Source organism: Eulemur rufifrons, chromosome 23, assembly GCF_041146395.1.
Source record: "Eulemur rufifrons isolate Redbay chromosome 23, OSU_ERuf_1, whole genome shotgun sequence".
Taxonomy (NCBI): Eukaryota; Metazoa; Chordata; class Mammalia; order Primates; family Lemuridae; genus Eulemur; species Eulemur rufifrons.
The window spans coordinates 132,241-150,851 of NC_091005.1; the positions used below are offsets into that span (position 1 = coordinate 132,241).

Here is an 18,611-nt window from a genome sequence, read left to right on the forward strand (position 1 = left end):
ATGATAACATCTCTGAAATCTGGAGGCATTTTAGGATTATAACAATGTTGTCCTTCCTTAGAGGCACATAAAGCAATGGTGTACCTTAAAATCCATGGGGCCGGGGCCTCGGAGCAGCATGGACACACTTGGTGCAGACGCGTGGCCTTAAGCCGCAGGCCCTGCACGTTTAGATGCACCTTCTCCTGCAAAGGGGGCTCCAGGCCCTGCACTCCCGGAACTGGCCTGAGCCCTCCGGGGCAAGCACGTGTTTCCCTGAATCCGAAGACCAGGAATATGCAGGTGCAGACATTTGCCTTAGGGTTTTGCAGAGTCTGTGGGGTTTTAGAAATCATCCGCCAGACAGAAGCCCAGGAGCCCAGCAGCTGGCGGGGCCCACGCAGAGAGTTGGTGACCCAGATGCCCAGGGCCCCTGGGGGTGGCATTTCTGTCCCTTCCTCTGAGCCGAGTCCCGAGAGGGGCTGGTGACGCGGAGACAGGACCGGGGCGCAAAGCCGAGGGAAAGGGATGTTTTTCCGCACATTGCTGTATTTTTATACTTGAGAACTAGGGACCTTGGGCCTGCACATGCAGATTTATGCCAAATGAGATGCAAATCGAGGCCCTGCTGCTCTGAGGTTCGGCCCGTGCTGTCTCCAGGACGGTCGCCCGGGACCCTGACTGTCTCTGGGAAATAGAGGGTCAGGGTGGGAGAGGGGAGATGGGGGGTCGGGTGGGAGGGGGAGATGGGGGGTCGGGTGGGAGAGGGGAGATGGGGGGTCGGGTGGGAGGGGGAGATGGAGGGTCGGGGTGGGAGACGGGAGATTGGGGGTCGGGGTAGGAGGGGGGAGATGGGGAGTCGGTGTAGGAGGGGGAGTTGGGGGGTCGGGGTAGGATTGTACCCAACCGCGCCAAGCAGGCGAATGCCCCAGACGCGCCCTCAAGTCCTTTGGGGGGGCGAGGTGTGCAGTGGGGTCGCGGGGCCGCGCCCGGGCCTGTCGCAGGGGACGCGCGGGGAGCGGTATGCAAATGTATGCAAAGCGTATGCAAATGCCCGGCGGGGCGCGGGACCGCCCGGGAGGCTGAGCGCGGCGGGGGCAGCGCTCCCCCTGGCGGCCGAGCGCGGAGGCGGCCCCGGGCCGTCCGGGAGCCGCGCGGGGGGCGGCGGGGGTGGGCGGGCGCGGGGGGCGGCGGGGGTGGGCGGGCGCGGCGGCCGGAGGAGGGGCCCGCGCCTCCCGCGCCGAAGCCGGACGCCGTGGCTCCCAGGCTGCGAGGCCCGCGGCCCTGGAGGTGGGTGTGCGCGCCCGGGGCGCGGGGCGAGTGGGCGCGGCGAGGGCTCCCCGCCGAGCAGCCCGTCTCCCGAGGCCTCGTCCCGCGCCCCGCGCCGAGCCCCGCGCCCCTGTCCCGCGCCCGGCCCCGCCGAGCCCCTCTCCCGCGGCCGGCGCCCCGGGGCGGAGCCGAGCGCCCTGGCGCGGGGCGGGCGGCAGGTGGCGCGGGGCGGGCGCGGGCGGGGCGCGGGCGGGGCCCCCGAGACTCGGGCGGGCGCTCAGCCGCGGAGCCACAGGCGCGGCCGCGGAGGCCGGGAGCGCCGGGCGGGTGCGCGCTTTGTTCCCCGCATGGCCCCGCGCGCCCCGGCCCCGCTGCGCGCCTGAGCCCGGCCCCCAGTTGCCGCGCGGGGCGCCGCGTCCGGAGCGAGCGCGACGTCGGGAGCCGCTGCGACCGCCCGCCGGACCGGACCGTAAGTGCCGCCCGCCCCGCGCGCCGCGGCCGCCCCCGCACCCCTCCCCCGACTTTACAAAGTTGGTGCCAGGGCAGGGTGGAGCCAGCCCGCCCCGCGCCACCGTGCGGGCTGAGTGCACCCCCAGGGGAGCGGGGCGCTTGTCCCGCGCGGGCTTGGACAAACTCAGGGGGAACTGTGCAGAGGGGTGGGGTGTCCTGCGGGCCCCCGGGGCGTCCTTTTGCCTGACAAAGGCCCCGCAGCCGGGGACAGAGAGCCCGGAGTGCGGATCAGAGGGTGGCCTGGCGGGGGAAGGGGGCGAGCTCTAGCCCCTCCCCCTGATTTGGTCCCTGTCGTGCCATCCGGGCCGGGGGTCAGTGGGCGACAGCGGCAGTGAGGAGGGGGCTTCCTGGGCCCTCCCTGGGGTCCGGCAGCCAGGGCGCCCCGCGCGCAGCCTTCGGGAACCGTCTATCTGCCCGGCAGGCCGCAGCCAGGCTGTGGGTTCGGTGGCGGGAGGTGCGAGCCGCCGCGGAGGGACAGATGGCTGGAAACCCGGCCCTAGACGGTGACTTAAGCGGCGCAGAGGGCGGCCAGGCGGCCAGGCTGGTGGCGGCTCGAGCAGCCGCCCGGAGCTGGTCCCTCCCCGGGATGGGTGTGCTGGGCAGACCCTGCGCCGCCAAACAGGACCGTCCCGGGCATCCGACTGACGCTGCCTGACTCCGGCACGTTCTGAGCCCAGGGAGGAAAATATTTCCCGTGAAAATAGAGAAAATCTTGTGCCCCTGCTTGCGGGTTGGTCCGAGCAACTGTCAGGCCCTGTTCCTTGCAGGGGGCCAGGATGTCGCTGCATTATACACAACGGGCGTGTGTTTCCTCCCGTGGGAGACTGGAGGCTCCCAGGGCAGCCACCTCGGGGGACGGGGTCGGCTGGGGACAAAGGGGGCAGTTACTCTGCGCCTGGCATTGCCCTTGCAGTTTGCCGCGGGGTTTGGAAACTTCCCGAGGTTGGGACTGTGCTGTGTCCCCCAGACCCCACTGGCGGGGCTGGTCGGAGGGAGTCCGGCCCTTTCCTGCTTGGGCACAAGGTGCCTCCAGCGTCTGCTTTCCTGGCAGGGGAAGGGCAGGAAGGGCCAGTCGACAGCTCCGGGGCGTGTTGTAGGGGTTCTTTGTGCCTCTGGGGTCTCTGTGTCATTTGCCCGCTTCCTCCCCCAAGCCCCGCGCTCTGGGTGACAGAAGGTGGCCCGGCAGGCTGAACGCTGGTGCACAGGGAGCCGCTGGCGGGAGGTCCTGCCGCAAATGCCATGCCTCTGGGGACCGTCCTGCGGGGCAGGGACGTCTCTCTTGTGCTGAAACGGACAAGGAGAGGTAGAAGAAAAGCTTAGAGCAGGAAGAGCAGATGTGGCCTTCGGAGCTCCCCAGGCGCTGGGTGCAGGAGGGAAGAGAATATCACGTTGGGACCAGTTTCTGGCAGAATCCATCTCTCACGGTGGGGGGCGGGGTGATCTCCTGGCGACGGAGGGAGGCCGGTGTGAGCGGTCCCTGTGCCGCTGGCCGGAGGGTCCCCAGAGGCCCCTGAGCGCCCCCTCCCTCGCGGGATCATCGCACAATCGAGTTTCCACCTCCGGGAAATCACTCTGATTTGGCTTCACATACTTTCATTTCTGCACAACTGGGAGAAATTAATTTTCCTTCCTACAAAAGGATCTGGAGACGCTGCCGGCAGGCGAGGTCGCTAATTCTCAATTCGCAGCCACAGGGCTGCCCCCGGCGGAGGGGGTGGAGGGCCAGGCACTTCCCCGCCGGCCCCAGAGCCGCCCCCACCCGCACTGTAAGCCGGCTGAGTTGGGGGCTTCTGAGTCATGCGCTCAGCCCCCCCCCCCCCCGCAGCGCCAGGGTAGCGCGGTGTTTGGGTTAGATTGCTCTGAATTCCCCCCAGGCAGGAGGGACATCCGTGTCTGCACAGAGGTGTGTGGCTCACACGTGTGTTCAGAACCCGCCTGGGGAGGGGCTGGCGCGCAGGAGGTCCCGCGTGAGTGGCGCCCCGGGCGAGGGCTGCGTTTCTGTGCTCCAGCCGTCCCCTCCCGAGAACAGCAGCAGGCGGCTTTCTGAGCAGCTCCTGTGGCCGCAGATGCGCTGGGCACCTATCGTCACTGTGGAGTCCCCGCAGCACCCTGTGAGGGGTGGAACTTCCCAGCGAGGTGCACACGCTCACCGCTCACCGGGGCTGGGAGGGGAGCGCGGCCACGCACCTGGGTACCCGAGGGTGCCTCGGGGCCTGGCAGGACAGCTTGGCAGCGAGGAGGGGTTGGTGCTGCAGATGTGGGAGCCCTCAGGCCATGGGTGCACCTGGGGTCGGGGCAGGGAGGGAGAACGTGACCCCTGCCTCATCCCAGCTGTTCCCCGCCTCCTGTGGCTCTGGCCAGCCCATCCCCCGTGCCATGTGGGGGAGGGGGATCGTTGTTCAAGACCCTCTAGAAGCCACTAGCTCGCTGTCTGGATGCTGTAGCAGACACAGCACCCACTACTCAGGGACAGCTCTGTCCAGGCAGCTCCTGTCACCTGCCCGGCTGGCCCCCGGGCTCCTGGGGGTGGAGGTGTCCTGACCACTACAGTTGGTGACGGGGAGAATGTGGCTTTGCTGCCACTGCACTTCCTGGGCAGAGCTGGCCCCAGAGGCACCTGTCACGTTGTCCGCTGGGCAGACGCTGGGTGAACCTTCAGGCCGGGCAGGGCCAGAGCCGTACCAGTGATACTGATGCGGTGACAGTGCAGGTTCACCGCGGGGCACTCGGGCTGCGTGTGCTGCTGTGTCTCCCTCGACCTCGGGGCAGCCCTGAAGTGGGTCCCGCTGCTGGGGCCCAGGGTTGTTCACCTGGCCCCGCAGGAGCCGGCGAGGTGGGTGCCACATGCTGCGCCACCTCCTGACTCAGAGCGGGCAGCCCCTGTGGCTCCCACCGAGTTCCAGTCCAGCAGGGCCCCCGCGGGTGGGGTGTGGTGCCGGCCAGGGGGCACGGGCGGCAGGGCCAGGGCCCGTTTGTGGGCAGCAGAGAGGAGCCGACCAGGCTCGGCTTCACTGGGAGTCCGGGGTCTGGGCCAGGCTGGGCGGACACCGCGCCGTTCATCCAAGAACAGTCACTTGCCAGCTTGTCCCCGTGGCTTAGTCAGCGAGCCACACCCCCCGTCCTTTCCTGGGGGGCATTGCCCCCTGACTTTCCCCTCCATATGGGAAGGGCTGATTCGACTCCTGAGGCTCCTGAGGCTGGGACCCTGCTTCGCGCGGGCCGGGGCGGCCGCTGGGCGGCGGGAGGCGGGAAGCAGCCCACCCAGGCCCTGGAGCCGCGTGAGCCAAGAGGGCGATGCAGCGAGGGCCGTGAGTCTGGAAAAACACTCCCGGAGCGACGCCGCCCTCGCAGCATCAGTGGAAAAGGCCGGGCGGGGACCTGGCTCTCGGGGCGGGAACTCACCGCGGGGACAGTGATAAACAGTCGGTTCCTGGTTCCCACTTGTGCGCCGGCAGCTTGGCCGGTGGGAGCTGGCGGCTCCGGACCCGCCTGGCCGGTTGCAGGGAGCGCGTTTCCTGTGGCGATGGAACAGAAGTGAAGACTTCTGCTTTCCGTGCTCCGTGGGACCCGCTGGCTGCCAGATGTCAGAGGGAAGGAAAACGAAGATGAGGAAGACTCTCCTGGGCCAGGCGCCAGCCCACAGCCGCGGATCGGCCCGGGCGCGAGGCCTCCGGGTCGCTGGCCGCTTTCCCCACGGGATTCGGGGCTGGCTTTGCTGCTGTGGGGTTGGGGTGCTCAGGGTCCCCCAGGCCGCCCCTGCCGCTTGGGCATGGCGGGTGGGGCAGGTTTGGGAGGATGTCCGGCCGGCCGGCCGGCACTGGCGCTCTCTTCCGTTTGCTGGGGCAGAGGAAGGTCCACACGCAGGAGGCCTGGATGTGACCAGAGAGACCAGGCTGGAGACGCCCCGGACACTCCTCGTGCACTCGAGGGCTCTGGGCGATGCGGGAGTCCCAAGTCCCGAGCCCGGGAAGGCCAGAGTGAAACCAGGCAGCAGAGGAACCTGCTGTGACGGGGGGCGGGGGGGTGTGTGTCAAGAGGGCAGGGCCAGGCTAGGGCTGGCTGCAGCCCCCACCTGGTCTCTGAGGCAGTGGGGTGGGGGTGGCAGCGCCGCCTAGCTCAGCCCCACATGGGTTTGAATCCCCTCCCAGTGCTGTGTGACCTTCAGCAAATCGCTTACCCTCTCTGTGCCTCCAGTTTCAAATGCAAAATGTAGTGGGAAAGATCCGTGAGTGGGGATGGTGGGGACTGACATGGTTGTCACACGCCACTCTGGGGGACACAGTCCCAGGGACATCAGGTGGCTCCGCACACAAACCCTCCTTTCTCCCCTTCCCCACCAGCCCTGGGCCAGGAACTCACCCTCCCTGAGGCTGTGTCCTCCTTCGAAAAGTTCTGTAACCCAGAGAGACAGACCCCGGCCCGCTGTGCTCGTCCCCTCCCGCGGGGACAGCTGCAGGCTCCCAGCCACGCACGGAACTCCGTGGGCACCGTGATCCTGAGCACTTGGCCTGTGCGTGCCGGTGTCTGTGGAGCCCCGGCTCTGCCGTGCTCCCTCCAGGGACGGTCGTCCTGACCCTGGGCCTCAGGTACCCCTGCACCTGTGCCTGCCCCGCCAGGCGCTGTCCACGGTGGGGAACGGGCAGGCCCAGGTGACCCGGCACGGCTCAGCCCCTGGGAGCCTGCGTGTCCCCGTCTGTCACACCTGGGAGCACGGTGGGGTCAGCCGTGCGGTAGCGCCTCACGTGCCTCCCGCCTGTCCCCCGTCCTGACGGTGCAGGGCTGGGCGTGTGGGCTGAGACCCGTCCACGGCCCCCCCCTGCGCTCGGGGCCGAGCCCCTCCCTGGTCAGTGCTGCTCCCGCCGGAGCCCGGATCATCAAACGGCCACCAGCACGGATGGCTCGTCCCCGTCTCTCCGCGTCTGAGCGGCGGCTTCTCCAGGAAGCGCCAGGCACTGTCGGGGACGGAGCCCTGCGCCAACCCCTGGCACAGGGCAGGGGCCCGTCTGCGAGTCCGCACTGCCCAGTGGCCCTGGGGACAGTTGTCTGTGGTCACTCGGCGCGATGCTGGTCCAGGAAGTCGGGGCTGGTCCCTGGAGACGGGGGGGTACCCCGGCCAGAGCTTCCCCTGTTTGCCTGATGAGCAGGGCTCTCGGGCTGTGGCCACTGCCCCGGGCTCCCCTGTGGGTGCACGCACGGCGTGTTCACGTGACGTCCGTGAGCGTGCGAGGCCCTGCACAGGCACATGCATGCGCACGCGTGTGGTGCGGCACAGTGAGGACAGGCCAGGCATGAGTATGACCTCCGACCCGGCTGTCCAGAAGGGCAGACTCGGAGGGGAGCTCCACGGCCAGCTTTGGAGAACGTTCTGGGAACTATTAAAGCTGCGGCAGTGCAGCGGAATGCTCACCTCCCCCCGCCCCCCGCACTGTGACCCGGGCCGGGCAGGGCTCAGGCGGGGCCCAGGGCACCTGACAGAGGGACCCGCTGCCCCTGGACAGAGGGGACACCCGGGTCAGCAGGGGCCTCGGGAGGGGAGGGCGTCTCCGGGGCGCCTGCGCACCTGGCCCGGAGGCTCCTGCGCCGCAGACCTTTCCCGCTGGGCCCTGCCTGCCGGTCTGGGCGTGTGTTTGCGGAAGGAAGGGGCTTCCCTGCCCCCAGTGGCCGCCGGGCCCTGCTCAGCCTCACGGTTCCTGGTGCTCCAAGGCCCAGGGGAGTCACGGTTGGGGCACGGGGAGCCACCGCTCACCTGCCTGTGTAGGGGTGGCCCCAGGTGGGCAAGAGCGGGGCACCCGGGCGGGGGATGGGACCTTCACTTCGGAGGTGCCGAGGGCTGGGGCCGGCACAGCCGGGGGGGGGCAGCATGGCCGCGGCTCCCAGCGACTCGGATGGGCCCCTGGGGGCAGACTGAGCAGGTCTCGAACAAACCCCACCGGGCTTTTTTAATTGTGGGAAAATATATATGTGACATAAAATGCGCTATTTTCACCATTTTAGAGTGTGCGGTTCAGTGGCATTTAATACAGTCACAACGTTGTGCAGCCGCCACCACCAGCTGGTGCCCAAACCCTTTCGTCCGTCACCCCTGAAAGAAACCCCTCACCCGCTGGCCGTCTCTGCCCCTCCACCCCGGCGGCCACCGTCTGCTCGGTCTCCGCGGATTTGCCTGTCCCCCCCCCCCGGGCAGTTTGTAGAGACGGGGTCACGCGACATGTGGCCTTTTGCATCGACTTTGTGTCCTCGAGGTCTGTCCCCCTGTGGCCTGTGTCAGAGCTTCGGTCCTTCTCGTGGCTGGACGCACCCACCGCGTGCGGAGACCACGTGTGTGCACCGTCGTTTCCTGCCTTTCTGGCTGTCACGCGTCGTGCCGTGCGGACGTCCGTGCACGGCTCCTGCACGGGTGTGTGCGTGGCTCCTGGGTGGGCTCCTGGGAGCGCAGGCGCCGGTCTGCCCGCGGCCTCCAGGGTGGACTAGCAGGGGGGCTGCCGTGCACGCCAGGCTTCGCGGCTCTGTTACCTGGTCCCCGGCCCTTTTCCCAGGTGGTGGGGCCGCGGCGGGGGTGGCTTCGGGGGTGGCTTGGGGACACCCTGCCGGGTGCTGGGAGAGGGCTGTTTGCACAGCAGCGGCTGCTCCGCCTGCAAGCTGTCGTCGTGTTTAGTTCCACAAACAGTCACTGGAGCCCTCGGCACCTGCCTGCTGACCCTCCTGGCAGGAGCCAGAATCCGGCCTGGCCTCTCTGCTTCTGCCCACCCCCGCCCCACCCCCCGCCCGGCCGTCCTGCACACAGCAGCCACGGGGTCCCCTGAAGGCCAGGCGGACGCAGCCCTCCCGGAACAGAGCCGAGGCTCCAGGGTGGCCTCCAGTCCAGAGCCCCCATCTGTCCCAGCTCCCTTGCTGGTACCCAGACGTCCCAGCCACCTCCGGGCCTTTGCACGCCGGGTGCCAGCAGTGCCTCCCCCGGCACCCACAGGGCTCCCGCCTGCCTCTGCCTCAGGCCCTGCTCAAATGTCACCTTTCCAGTGACCCCTGCCCACCCTCGACCCTGCCGTCCCGCCCTCTTGCCTGTCATTCCCGTCTCCCCTCCGAGGTCAGCTCCGTGGGGCAGGACTGCTGTGTCTGTCCCAGCGTCCCAGCAGGTACATGTCCTGCCTGTGGGGTGGCCCTCCACCCCCGTCCCACAGCTGGTGGTGCCCGGGGTCACGAGTGGCTTGGGGACACCCTCGGGTGCATGGAGAGGGCTGTTTGCCCAGCAGGGCTGCTCCGCCCGCAAGCTGTCATCCTGTTTGGTTCCACAAACAGTCCCTTCACCCCCTGCGTCTGCCTCTGGCCTTCGAGTTGGCCGTGAGTCCTGCCCGCCTGGGCCGGCGTGAGGTCAACCTGGACAGCCTGTCCTGACACCCGGACTCCTGGTTCCCTGAGCAGACATTGCGAGGACCCGCTCCCGGCCAGTCATTGGCTACGGCGGCAAACAGGGCCCCGAGGCAGGTGAGGGAGCACCCCAAGGCCCAGCGAGCCCAGGAGTGGCCCCCTGAGGACAGGTGCGCGGGTGGGGAGCCGTCCGGCTTCCCCTGCTGAGGAACAGACCACCCCAAACCCAGCGGCGCGAGGCAGCCGATTTGCTCTGTAGGTCAGGAGCTGGGGCAGCGTGTCCCTGCCCCGTGGTGTCCGCAGCCTCTGCCAGGTGGCCTCAGCCTGGTGGCCCAGGACAGAGGACTTCTCGGCTGGGCTGGCCCTGCCATGTCAGGGGCCCTGGCTGTTCCTGAGCCGACTTCAGAGTCTGGCGGGGACACTCCGCTGCGGCCGTGCAGCCCTTGCGGGAGGCGGTGGCCAGACTGACCCATCTGGGGCCTCGGGGTGGTGGCCAGCCGGGCCTCCTGGGCCTGGGGGTGTGCGGTGGGGGACAGTCCCACTCAGCATTTGCCTCCCGTCCTCCCGGGGCCAGCTGAGACCACCCCTCTCCAGCTGCCCCCAGCCCCACCCCACCCGGAGAGGCAGGAGAGGCAGGCGGGGCTCCCGTGCCAGGCTGGCACCTGCTCCGACCCCACGCGGGCAGGGAGGCCCGTGCAGAGGTCCCTCGAGGAGAACAGATGGGCCCTCCCCTCCCCCTGCACCGGCCCCTCCCCCAGCCTGTCTGGACACAGGGCAGAATTCAGACGCCCCAGGGAAGATGCATCGAGATGATTGTTTTTTATTTCTCTCCGAATTGGGAAAGAACGGAGCTCTTGCTGTGCACCCTGTGGGGCCGACACTCGACCCTCCCTGCCTGCCGGGGCGGCACTAGGGGACGCTGTGCCCAGCCGCAGCCTGGGTCGGGGCCTGCGGGTCTGCCCCGGGTGGGGTCGGTGCCGCCTGGAGAGATCCGCGCCCTGTGCCACTGAGCTGCTGAGCCGCACCGAGGGCTTGTCCACTCGACGGGGCAGCCCCCCGGAGACCTGGGCGTCCTCGTCTCAGGGGCCTGCAGTCAATAGGGACGTGGTGCGCTAGACCAGGCTTTGACGCCTGCCGCGTGCTGGGCACCGTCCCAGAACCCCGCAAACCACTGCCCTCTGGGGAGGGACAGACAGTGGACGAGGGACAGTGGTGTCTCCACCCCGGCCGCGGAGGTCACTGTCCGGCCCAGGTCAGGCCTCTCTGACAAGGTGACCTTGCGCTGAGGCCTTCGGGGGAGGAGCCAGTGCCTGGCGGGGACACGGTGGCCGGTGGCCGTTGGGGCACATCCTCGGGCAGAGGGGCCGCTGTCACTGAGCCCCGAGGTGGGAGTGTGTCCCTGCGTTCGAGGAGCGGCGGGGGAGAGGGCAGGGAGTGACAGGCGGGGGCAGGGCTGCCCAGGGGCCAGGACACACGTAGCTCTGAGAGGCGGATCTAAAGTGATTCCCGCCCAGGCCCAGCCGCCAGCACCTGTCACCCGCCTTGCAGCCGAGGATCTGAGACTCAGAGTCCCCACCCTGGTCAACTCTGGGCACAGCCAGCCCGTCCCTGGGAGAGATTCCCACTCCCTGGTCTCCCTGCAGCCGCACAGTTGGGGTCGTCACCCACGTGTCCTTCCAGAACAAAGCTCTCTGGCCACAGGGCCACCTCGGTCCTCCGCGTCACACTTCCCGAGAATTGGCCCAGTGACTGCCCCCAGCCGGCGAGACTCGGGGGGAGGGGCAGGCCCTGAAAACTGCCCCACGAGGCAAAGAACAGACGCGTTTCTGCTGAGCTGGGCCATGTCCCTGTGCCCACCGGGCGCCAGGTCTCTCGCAGCGGTCCCCAAGCGGAATCCCACACTTCAGGGTGGGGACAGTGAGTCCCCGGCAGTCACCATGCTCCCGTGAGCCCCCACCCCCCCGTGGAGCTGACGTCCCTGGGGCGGGAGAGCCCACCTTTCTTCACTGTCCCTTTCAGCCTCTCTTTAAAACCATCGTAAAAGTTTTCGCACGGCCCAGGCTTGGAGGACGGTAACTCCAGAGTGCCACCCGCAGCCTCGGGGATCGGGGGTCCCCACCTCTCAGCCTGCGAGGCCCCCCCAAGGGGCTGCTGGGAAACCCGGGGCAGCAGCCCTGGTGTCCCCGGAAACAGGCATCGGCAGGGTCGTGCGCGAAGGGGTCCCTGGATGTCCCCTAGTCCCGTCCTCGGGGCCCTGCCGCGGAGCCTGCAGTGAGAATCTCCTGCTCAGGGCCAGCGGGGGGGGGGGGGCCCTCAGCAGGTCCTTAACCTCTCTGAGCCTCAGTTTCCCCCCCTGTAAAATGAGAGTTCACCTCCTGCCAGCCCGGGGGAGAGGAGAACTTGGCGTGCACCGTGCGTCTCCTGCCTGGCACGAGGACGGGGCCTCCCCCGGGAAAGTTCCCTGAGGGCTGATTTGACTCAGCAGAGCCGCACCCCAGATCTCCTGGAGGTTCCGTGAGACCATTTGGTGGAGTGAGTCAAAACATCCAGAAGGTTCCTGCTCCGGAGGGGGCGGCAGAGCCCATCTTCTCTCGGGTCTTCCCCCGGAGCAGCTGCCGCCCCGGCTGGGCTGCACCAGCGCCCGCACCCGGCCCATCTGCCCGCCTGGCGCCTTCCCAAGGCCGGGCTGGGGAGGATGGGCCGGTGGCGCTGAAGAGAGACCTGTGCCCGCCGGGGACACGGCCCGGGCCCTCTCTCTGGGGTTGTGGGGAGGGGTCCGCGCCGAGGTCGCTGCTGTGTGGCTGGGGGCGGCTTCCTCTCTGTGTGGCTGTGCCCTGGGGCTGTGCAGGCCTGAGACTTTGCGCAGACCCAGCCCTGGGCTTGGCGCCGTGACTGGTGGCTTCTAGTCTCTTCCGGGACCGCCCTGGGTTCTGTCTGCCCCACTGCCCCGTCTCTGGTGCGTGGTGGAGGGGAGGACGCTCCGTGGCCGTGGGGAGACAGTGCTGTGTGCGGAGGCGCAGGCTGGCGGCTGCAGCACGGGGAGCCGGTGGCCTTGGGTTTCGCCCGCCTTTCGGCAGGCCGGTCCCCGCCAGGTGGCGGTTGCCAGGCTGTCCGCGCTGTGTCCTGCCCGCCAGGCAGCGTGTGAGCCCGGGCTGAACCCAGGCATCAGACGTGGCCTGGCAAGACAGACCCGCTCCCTGCGGCCGGGGCCCTGCCTCTGAGGGGCCTCACGCCTGGTCCTGAGCCACCGCCCAGGGACACCACGTGCCCCGTCCAGTCACCCCCACGCAGAGCACCGGCCTGGCCCTCAGCCTCCCCTCCCTTCCGGCCTGCAGCCTGCACCTGCTGTCCGGGGGCAGATTCTGCCTTCTCGCTGCTCCTCTGAGGCCCGCCCCCCCAACTTAGAAGGTGCCGGAGTCGAGCCGGGAGCCCAGCGCCTGGTTTGAAGGCAGGACTCCCCTTCCCGTCCCCACCGCTGTCAGCCCTGAGATCAGAGCAGCAGACGTCTGGGCCTGTTCCAAGTGGCAGGGGCCCACGGCCTGGCCCGCTGGCCTGTGATGTGTCCCTGTGACGTGTTCCGCACTGGGAACGGGCTGCACGGAGCCTCCACCCCGTAGCAGCTCAGCTGCTTTCCAGCTCACTCGGGAGGAGACAGGTTTTACTGCTCAAATTGGTTAAAAGGCCGCAAAGAGGTGGCCGGTGGGTGTTGACAGGAAACGCGGGTTGCAGACGTTCAGGAGAGACCCTCACTCGGGCGAAGTCTGATGGCGTCTTCCCAACAGCATGCTGGCCTCGGCCCCTGGCAGCTCCGGGAACCACCAGGCAACATGCAGGAGCTCAGCCTGGCGGCCTGCCTGGAAGGGGAGGCAGGAGCAGGGCGGGAGGCCCTGCGTCCTCCTGCATCCTCATGTCTGCATGGGGGGCCGTACTGAGGGCCCTGTCTCGCGGGGAGCACAGTGACCAGGCCAGATGAGGGGACTCGCCCACGCCGGGAATGCCCGACTTCAGGCCCACAAGCTGCACCCTCCCCGTCAGCCTGCGAGTGCCCCAGGCTTGTGACGGGGCTCCCCCAGCTCTCCCCCCACATCTGCCCAGTCAGGGAGACTTGGGGTGTTTGGAGGGACCAGGCCGGAGCCAGGCAGCTACGTGGGTGACGGCTGGGCCAGAGCCCTGCTGTGTCCCTGCCACGCCCTGAGCCTGGGGCAGGTCCCGACCCTCCCTGGGCCTCCACCTTCCCATCTGTGACGTGGGACTAATAGAACGTTTTGTTTGCAGCATTATGATGTGACAGGACAACCTAATAGGGTTGTCACATGGGTGGGCTCAGTGCGGCAGGAGGGCGACTGATTTAGGAAACGGCGGCCCCGTGCTCTGGGACGGGAGTGGGGGGCAGACGGGTCCCAAGGCTCCGGTGCAGGGCCTCCCCCCGCCCACCCTGCTCGGGGCAGGCACTGCTGCCCTCGGAGCTCAGCCGCGTCCTGCTCTGGGGAGGCCCCGGCCCTGCTTCGGGGAACCTGTTTGCACCCAGGCCGGACAGGCTCCTCTCAGCCCCTGTAAGCCGCAGAGACCTGGGTGGGGGGGGGGGTTCAACAGCTGCACAGACCCGTGGGGGGCTCTCCTAGTGGGGACCCTCAAGATGCCCCTAGGACAGACTCCGGGAGTGGAGCCCTCCGCACCCCAAGGGTGGTCCAGGACTGGCCCAGCTCCCGGGACAGCCTGGGGTGTGAGTGATGTGCCAGGGCCCGGCTTGGTGGTGTCAACACCAGCCTTGGAGTCCGAGTCCTGGGCCCACAGCCTCCTCCGGCCTGTCCCGGTGACCTGGCCTCGGACCGTGAGCCTCAGCTTTGCCGTCTGTGAAGTGGGCGTAATGCTGTGTCCTTCCAAGGTGCCGGAGGCTCGGCCAGGTGTCTGGTTTCTTCAGTGGTTTGCTGGAGCAAGCAGGTGGTGACCGTGTAATCACCAAAAGGCTGTGGAGGAAGAGCCAGATGGCGCACGTGGGGTGGGGTCAGGTGCTCCCCAGGAAGTGACTGAAACTGGGGGTGGCTCCTGCCCCGAGACACCCGGCACTTCGTCCTGTCCCAGGAAGGGCTCAGCGGACGGGTGGCACCGTTAACGTTGCCAGGCAACCGTTCAGGGTGGATTTGATCCCCCTCCGCCCCCTGGATGAAATCCAGACCCCACCCCCTGCCCACACCCCCCCCAGCAAAGTGTGGACCAAGCTGCAAATGGGGACCCTGGGGCCCCCTCGCTTCCTCCCGTGGGCCTGCGGGACCCCAGGGCAGAGTCCTGGGCTGTCAGAGGCAGGAGGGGGCGTGGCCAGGCCCCGACTCAGGGAGGTCCTGGAAGAGGCGCCCACACCCGCACTGCAGCCCAACGGGGAAGCTCCCCGTCCCGGCCGAGCTGGGGGTGGGCTGGGCGGGCATCGCCCGGCTTCCCTGCTCCAGAGCCGTCCTTTCTGCTGCCTGCGTGTAATTAACAGAGTAATTAAAAACAGGATGAGTTAATTGGTATTCATTTATGTGGCAGATGTTTTTAATTGAGGCAGGAAACAGTTTACCTGTTTACATAAACAATGGCAAAGGCAGGCTTGTGAAACACTTTTTATATATATATTTTCCTCCCCCTTCGTAAAAAGAAGAATTGAAATCCCTGGGTCTGCCCCGCTCTGGCCTCGCGGGCGCCCGGGCAGGCCGGTGGGGGAGGGGCAGGAAGGTCTGTGCGGAGAGGAAACATCTGTTTGAAGGTTTGTCTGGGAGGAGCCTGTTTCCCTTAGATTCAGAGAAAGGGGGTGTTGTTCCAGGTTGTGGGGACCCCGGCGCAGTCCCAGAGCTTGTCAGTGACGCCCGGCCCCGTGTAATGGCACCTCCAGGGCCGGGTGGGGCTCCGGCCTCCGGAAGGGTGGGGAGCAGCCTCTCAGCGGCCTGGCTGGGGCAGGACCACCCAGCGGGGTTGGCAGAGCTGGGAAGGGGCTCAGGACCCCTGCGTGTTTGGTGACTTGGCGTTGCGTGGTGGGCTGCGCCTGCCACAGGCACATGTGACGATTCAAACTTAACATGAAATGAAGTTTAAACTTCAGCTCCTCCCTGGCAGGCCCACCTTTCTGGCGCTGTGGCTTTCTCTCTCACCCCACCCAAACGCACACACGTGTTTCTCCTCCATTCTCTGACACTGAGGCACCGACCGGGGCCCTCCCTGACCCTGCAGGCCGGGGACGAAGGGGGCCCGGGAGAAGGTCCCACAGCAGTGTGGGCCCCCATTCTCCTGTCTTTGCAGGGTAGCCCGGAGGCAGAAGCTTCCAGAAGGGGTCCTGCCTGGGTTCCTTGCAGGCAGCACCCAGGTGGCTCACTTCCCACGCAGCCCGGGCCACCCGCTCGCAGGGGAACACGGGGCAGGGAGGGAACCTGGAGCAAAGCAGCCACAGCTGCCGCCCTGGTCCCAGCCTCCTCCAGGGAGGTCACTTGCCACTAAGCTGTTCCAGCTGCTGGCATGGCGGGTGCACACACGACATCACCTGGCGCCTCCAGCTGCGGCCAGGCGCGATGGGGTCCACACCTGCTCAGAGCAGGACGCGAGTCTCGAGCCAGACTCCAAACCCGGGTCCTGGGGGCTGCATCGCCCCCTCATCCGTGTGCATCTGTCATACGTGTGCACAGCACACGTCATACTTAGGGCGATGCTGTGGGTTGGTGGGAGAACCTTCTGGCGCTTCAGGAAAAACATACTCAGTTTGCCACTCGTGCATGATAAACCACCAGTCCCTAATTATTATTTAGCGTTCCTGTGAGCAGCATTATTATTTCAAATTTTGGCAGCATTCCTCTGGGGAGGGCAAGGTGACAGGCAGCCAATTTGCACGTGTTTTAAACAGTGCAAACACTTTGGGACTTGGTTAAGCCTTCGCTGGCGTCTCATTGCCGGCAGAGGAGAATCCCGAGTAATGGGCCCTGGCCGGGCACCTGCTCGTGGATGCCGGGGGTGCCATGACCAGGGTGGGGTTTGTCCCCCAGCCCTCCGGTCCGCCTGTGGCCTCCCTGTGCCCTCCCGGGAACATCTGCCTTCCAGGTGCGCGTCCGACAGCGCCAGAGTCCAGATGCAGCAGGACCCCTTCTGGAAGCTTCTGCCTCTTGGCTGTCTGGGGCTTTCTAGGACTTTCTGGCCAGGCTAATTTGCATCCGAAGCCTCGGGCCAGCAGATAACAGATGAATTCCTCAGATTTCATCTGTAACAATGTATCTGTTTGTTAACTGACGTGACAGTTTGTAACATGAGGGTTTGTAACTGTGTCTCCTTCCTCGCTCTGCCATTCCCGGCCCAGCGCCGGCAGGTCTCCGTCCTCCCCGGGGGCCAGAGTGAGGCGGGCCCAGTGCTACGAGCAACAGGCACTTTTAAAAATAAATCAAGGACGTGGTTTAAGTCAGCAGTCCCCAAGCTTTTTGGCACCAGGGACGGGTTTCAGAGAAGACAAGGAGAGGGTTGGGGAGAGGGGTGGGGGATGGTTTCAGGATCATTCAAGTTCATTACATTTATTGTGCACTTCATTTCTATTATTAGTACATTATAACGCGTATTGAAATAATTATGCAACTCGCTGTAATGCAGAATCAGTGGGAGCCCTGAGCTTGTTTTCCTGCAACTAGACGGTCCCGTCTGGGGGTGATGGGAGACAGTGACGCTGAAGTGTGATGCTTGTGTCCAGTCTGCTCCATAATGCCGATTTGGTGGCTGTCGCTGCAGAAAACCCGGCTTCACAAAGACAGGACGTAGGAAATGGAAGCAGACTTTTCAGTGCTTTGTGGCAATCTCGGGATATTCCACCTTGACTTTAATCCAGAACGTATGGAGATTTGAGGTTGTCTCAGACATACTTTTAAGGCCACCGTCATTTGTGATCTCAAGCAGTTGATCCTCTTCTGTCTAGCACCCGCAAAGTCGATTCACCAGGGTTGTTCACAAATGGTCTCGGATCCATTCCTTCCCAGCTTGGGGTCTCTGTGGTTGGGAAGTGATGCTCCAACTCTTTTGCAAGCTGAGCTGGGTGATCGTGCACCAGCTGGGAGAGAGAAGGCCCTGGCTCAGTCTCTTTCGAAATCTCTGCTAATGTTGGAAACATGTCAGAAATCCCGGTGTTCACTCGTTGCCCCTGTAACTCCAGTTTGGCTTTGAAGGCAGCCACTTTATCTGCCGACTTGAACACAGTTGTCCTCTCCCCTGAAGTGACAGATTGGGTTTGTTGAGCAGGTTGACTATGTCACACAAGTAAGTTTTGTGACCCATTCTGTGTCACTGAAGTGTGCTGCCAGTGGTGACTGTTTCTGTAAGAGAACTCTCTGAGCGGCTCTCGTGACGCAAACACTCTGGCCCGTGATCTGCCTTTAGAACCCTCTCACTTCCGTGTGTCAGAGAAGACGTGTGTGCTCTGTGTCCATCTCCTCACAGAGCTGCGTGAACAGACGTGAGTTGAGGGCGTGTGCTTTGATGTGGTTGATAATTTTAATCACGTGCTGCAGAACGTTGTTTAGTTCAGGTGACGTTTTTCGGCCAGCGTTTCTCTATGAATGACGCAGTGCGTAGACTCACGCTCAGAAGTGACCTCCTTGATCCCAGTAGTGACACCAGAAAGCCGTCCAGTCATGGCAGCCGCTCCCTCCACGCACGTACTGACACAAAAGGACCAGTTCAGTGCTCCTGATAAGTAATCATTGACCAGTTCTGCAGCTGTGATGCTGGCTGGCAACAAAAGTGCACGTAACATATCCTCCCGCACGTCCTCCTGAAAAATACATGGCACAGAAACAAGCATTGTTGCCTTGTCAACAGGGGTAGACTCGTCAACCTGGATTGTGTACCATGGTGCCTCAGTATCCCCTGCTATTTCATCAATGCGTCTAGTTACGGTGCTAGCCGAAAGAGGAACACGTGCCACCTTTAGAACTGCAGCCTCTCCTAAAAGTTCACGGCCAGTGTCCTCAGCCGCAGGCAGGGTCAGCTCTTCCCCAGTAGTGAGGGGCTTCTCAGCTTCAGCAGTGCGGGAGCCGCGAGGATGATGATGCTCTCAGTGCAGACACCGCGGATGAAATTGTGGGCTTCAATAATTGCTTCTGTTCTTTGTGTTCATGTTTTTTTCTTTTGAAAAACTCGGAAGGCTTGTCTTTTAGTGCAGGTGCTTAGTCTCCACGTGGCGAAGCAGTTTTGAAGGGTTCCTGGCTTCGTTGGACGGCCGGTCGCCACATAATGTACCAAGCGGGCTTGGAGAATGTGAATCGCCTGTTGCCGTGAACCCATAATTTAAGTAGGGCTCCTGGTATTTTCTTTGAAATGCAGCTTTCGTTTTGTCGGCAGTCTTAGAGCCTTCTGCTGTCTCATCATTGGGTCTTTGCAGAGAAGCTCTCCAGCGACGTTTGTGTTTTACCCATTTTCCCTGGAGTTAGCTTGTGGGCTGAGCAACACCGCGACTGAGACGGTGTGTGGTGCGGGAAGGGGGTGGACAG

At 65.3% G+C, this 18,611-nt stretch overlaps 1 protein-coding gene across 1 annotated transcript in view; it reads left to right on the forward strand.

Annotated features, from left to right (window-relative positions):
* The first annotated feature begins 1,680 nt into the window (after window positions 1-1,680).
* Window positions 1,681-18,611, forward strand: part of CBFA2T3 (CBFA2/RUNX1 partner transcriptional co-repressor 3) — a 44,659-nt gene continuing 27,728 nt past the window's right edge. Inside the window, exon 1 of the mRNA XM_069497841.1 lies at window positions 1,681-1,717. The gene's annotated coding sequence lies outside the window, so the exon portion shown is untranslated. The remainder of the gene's footprint in view (window positions 1,718-18,611) is intronic.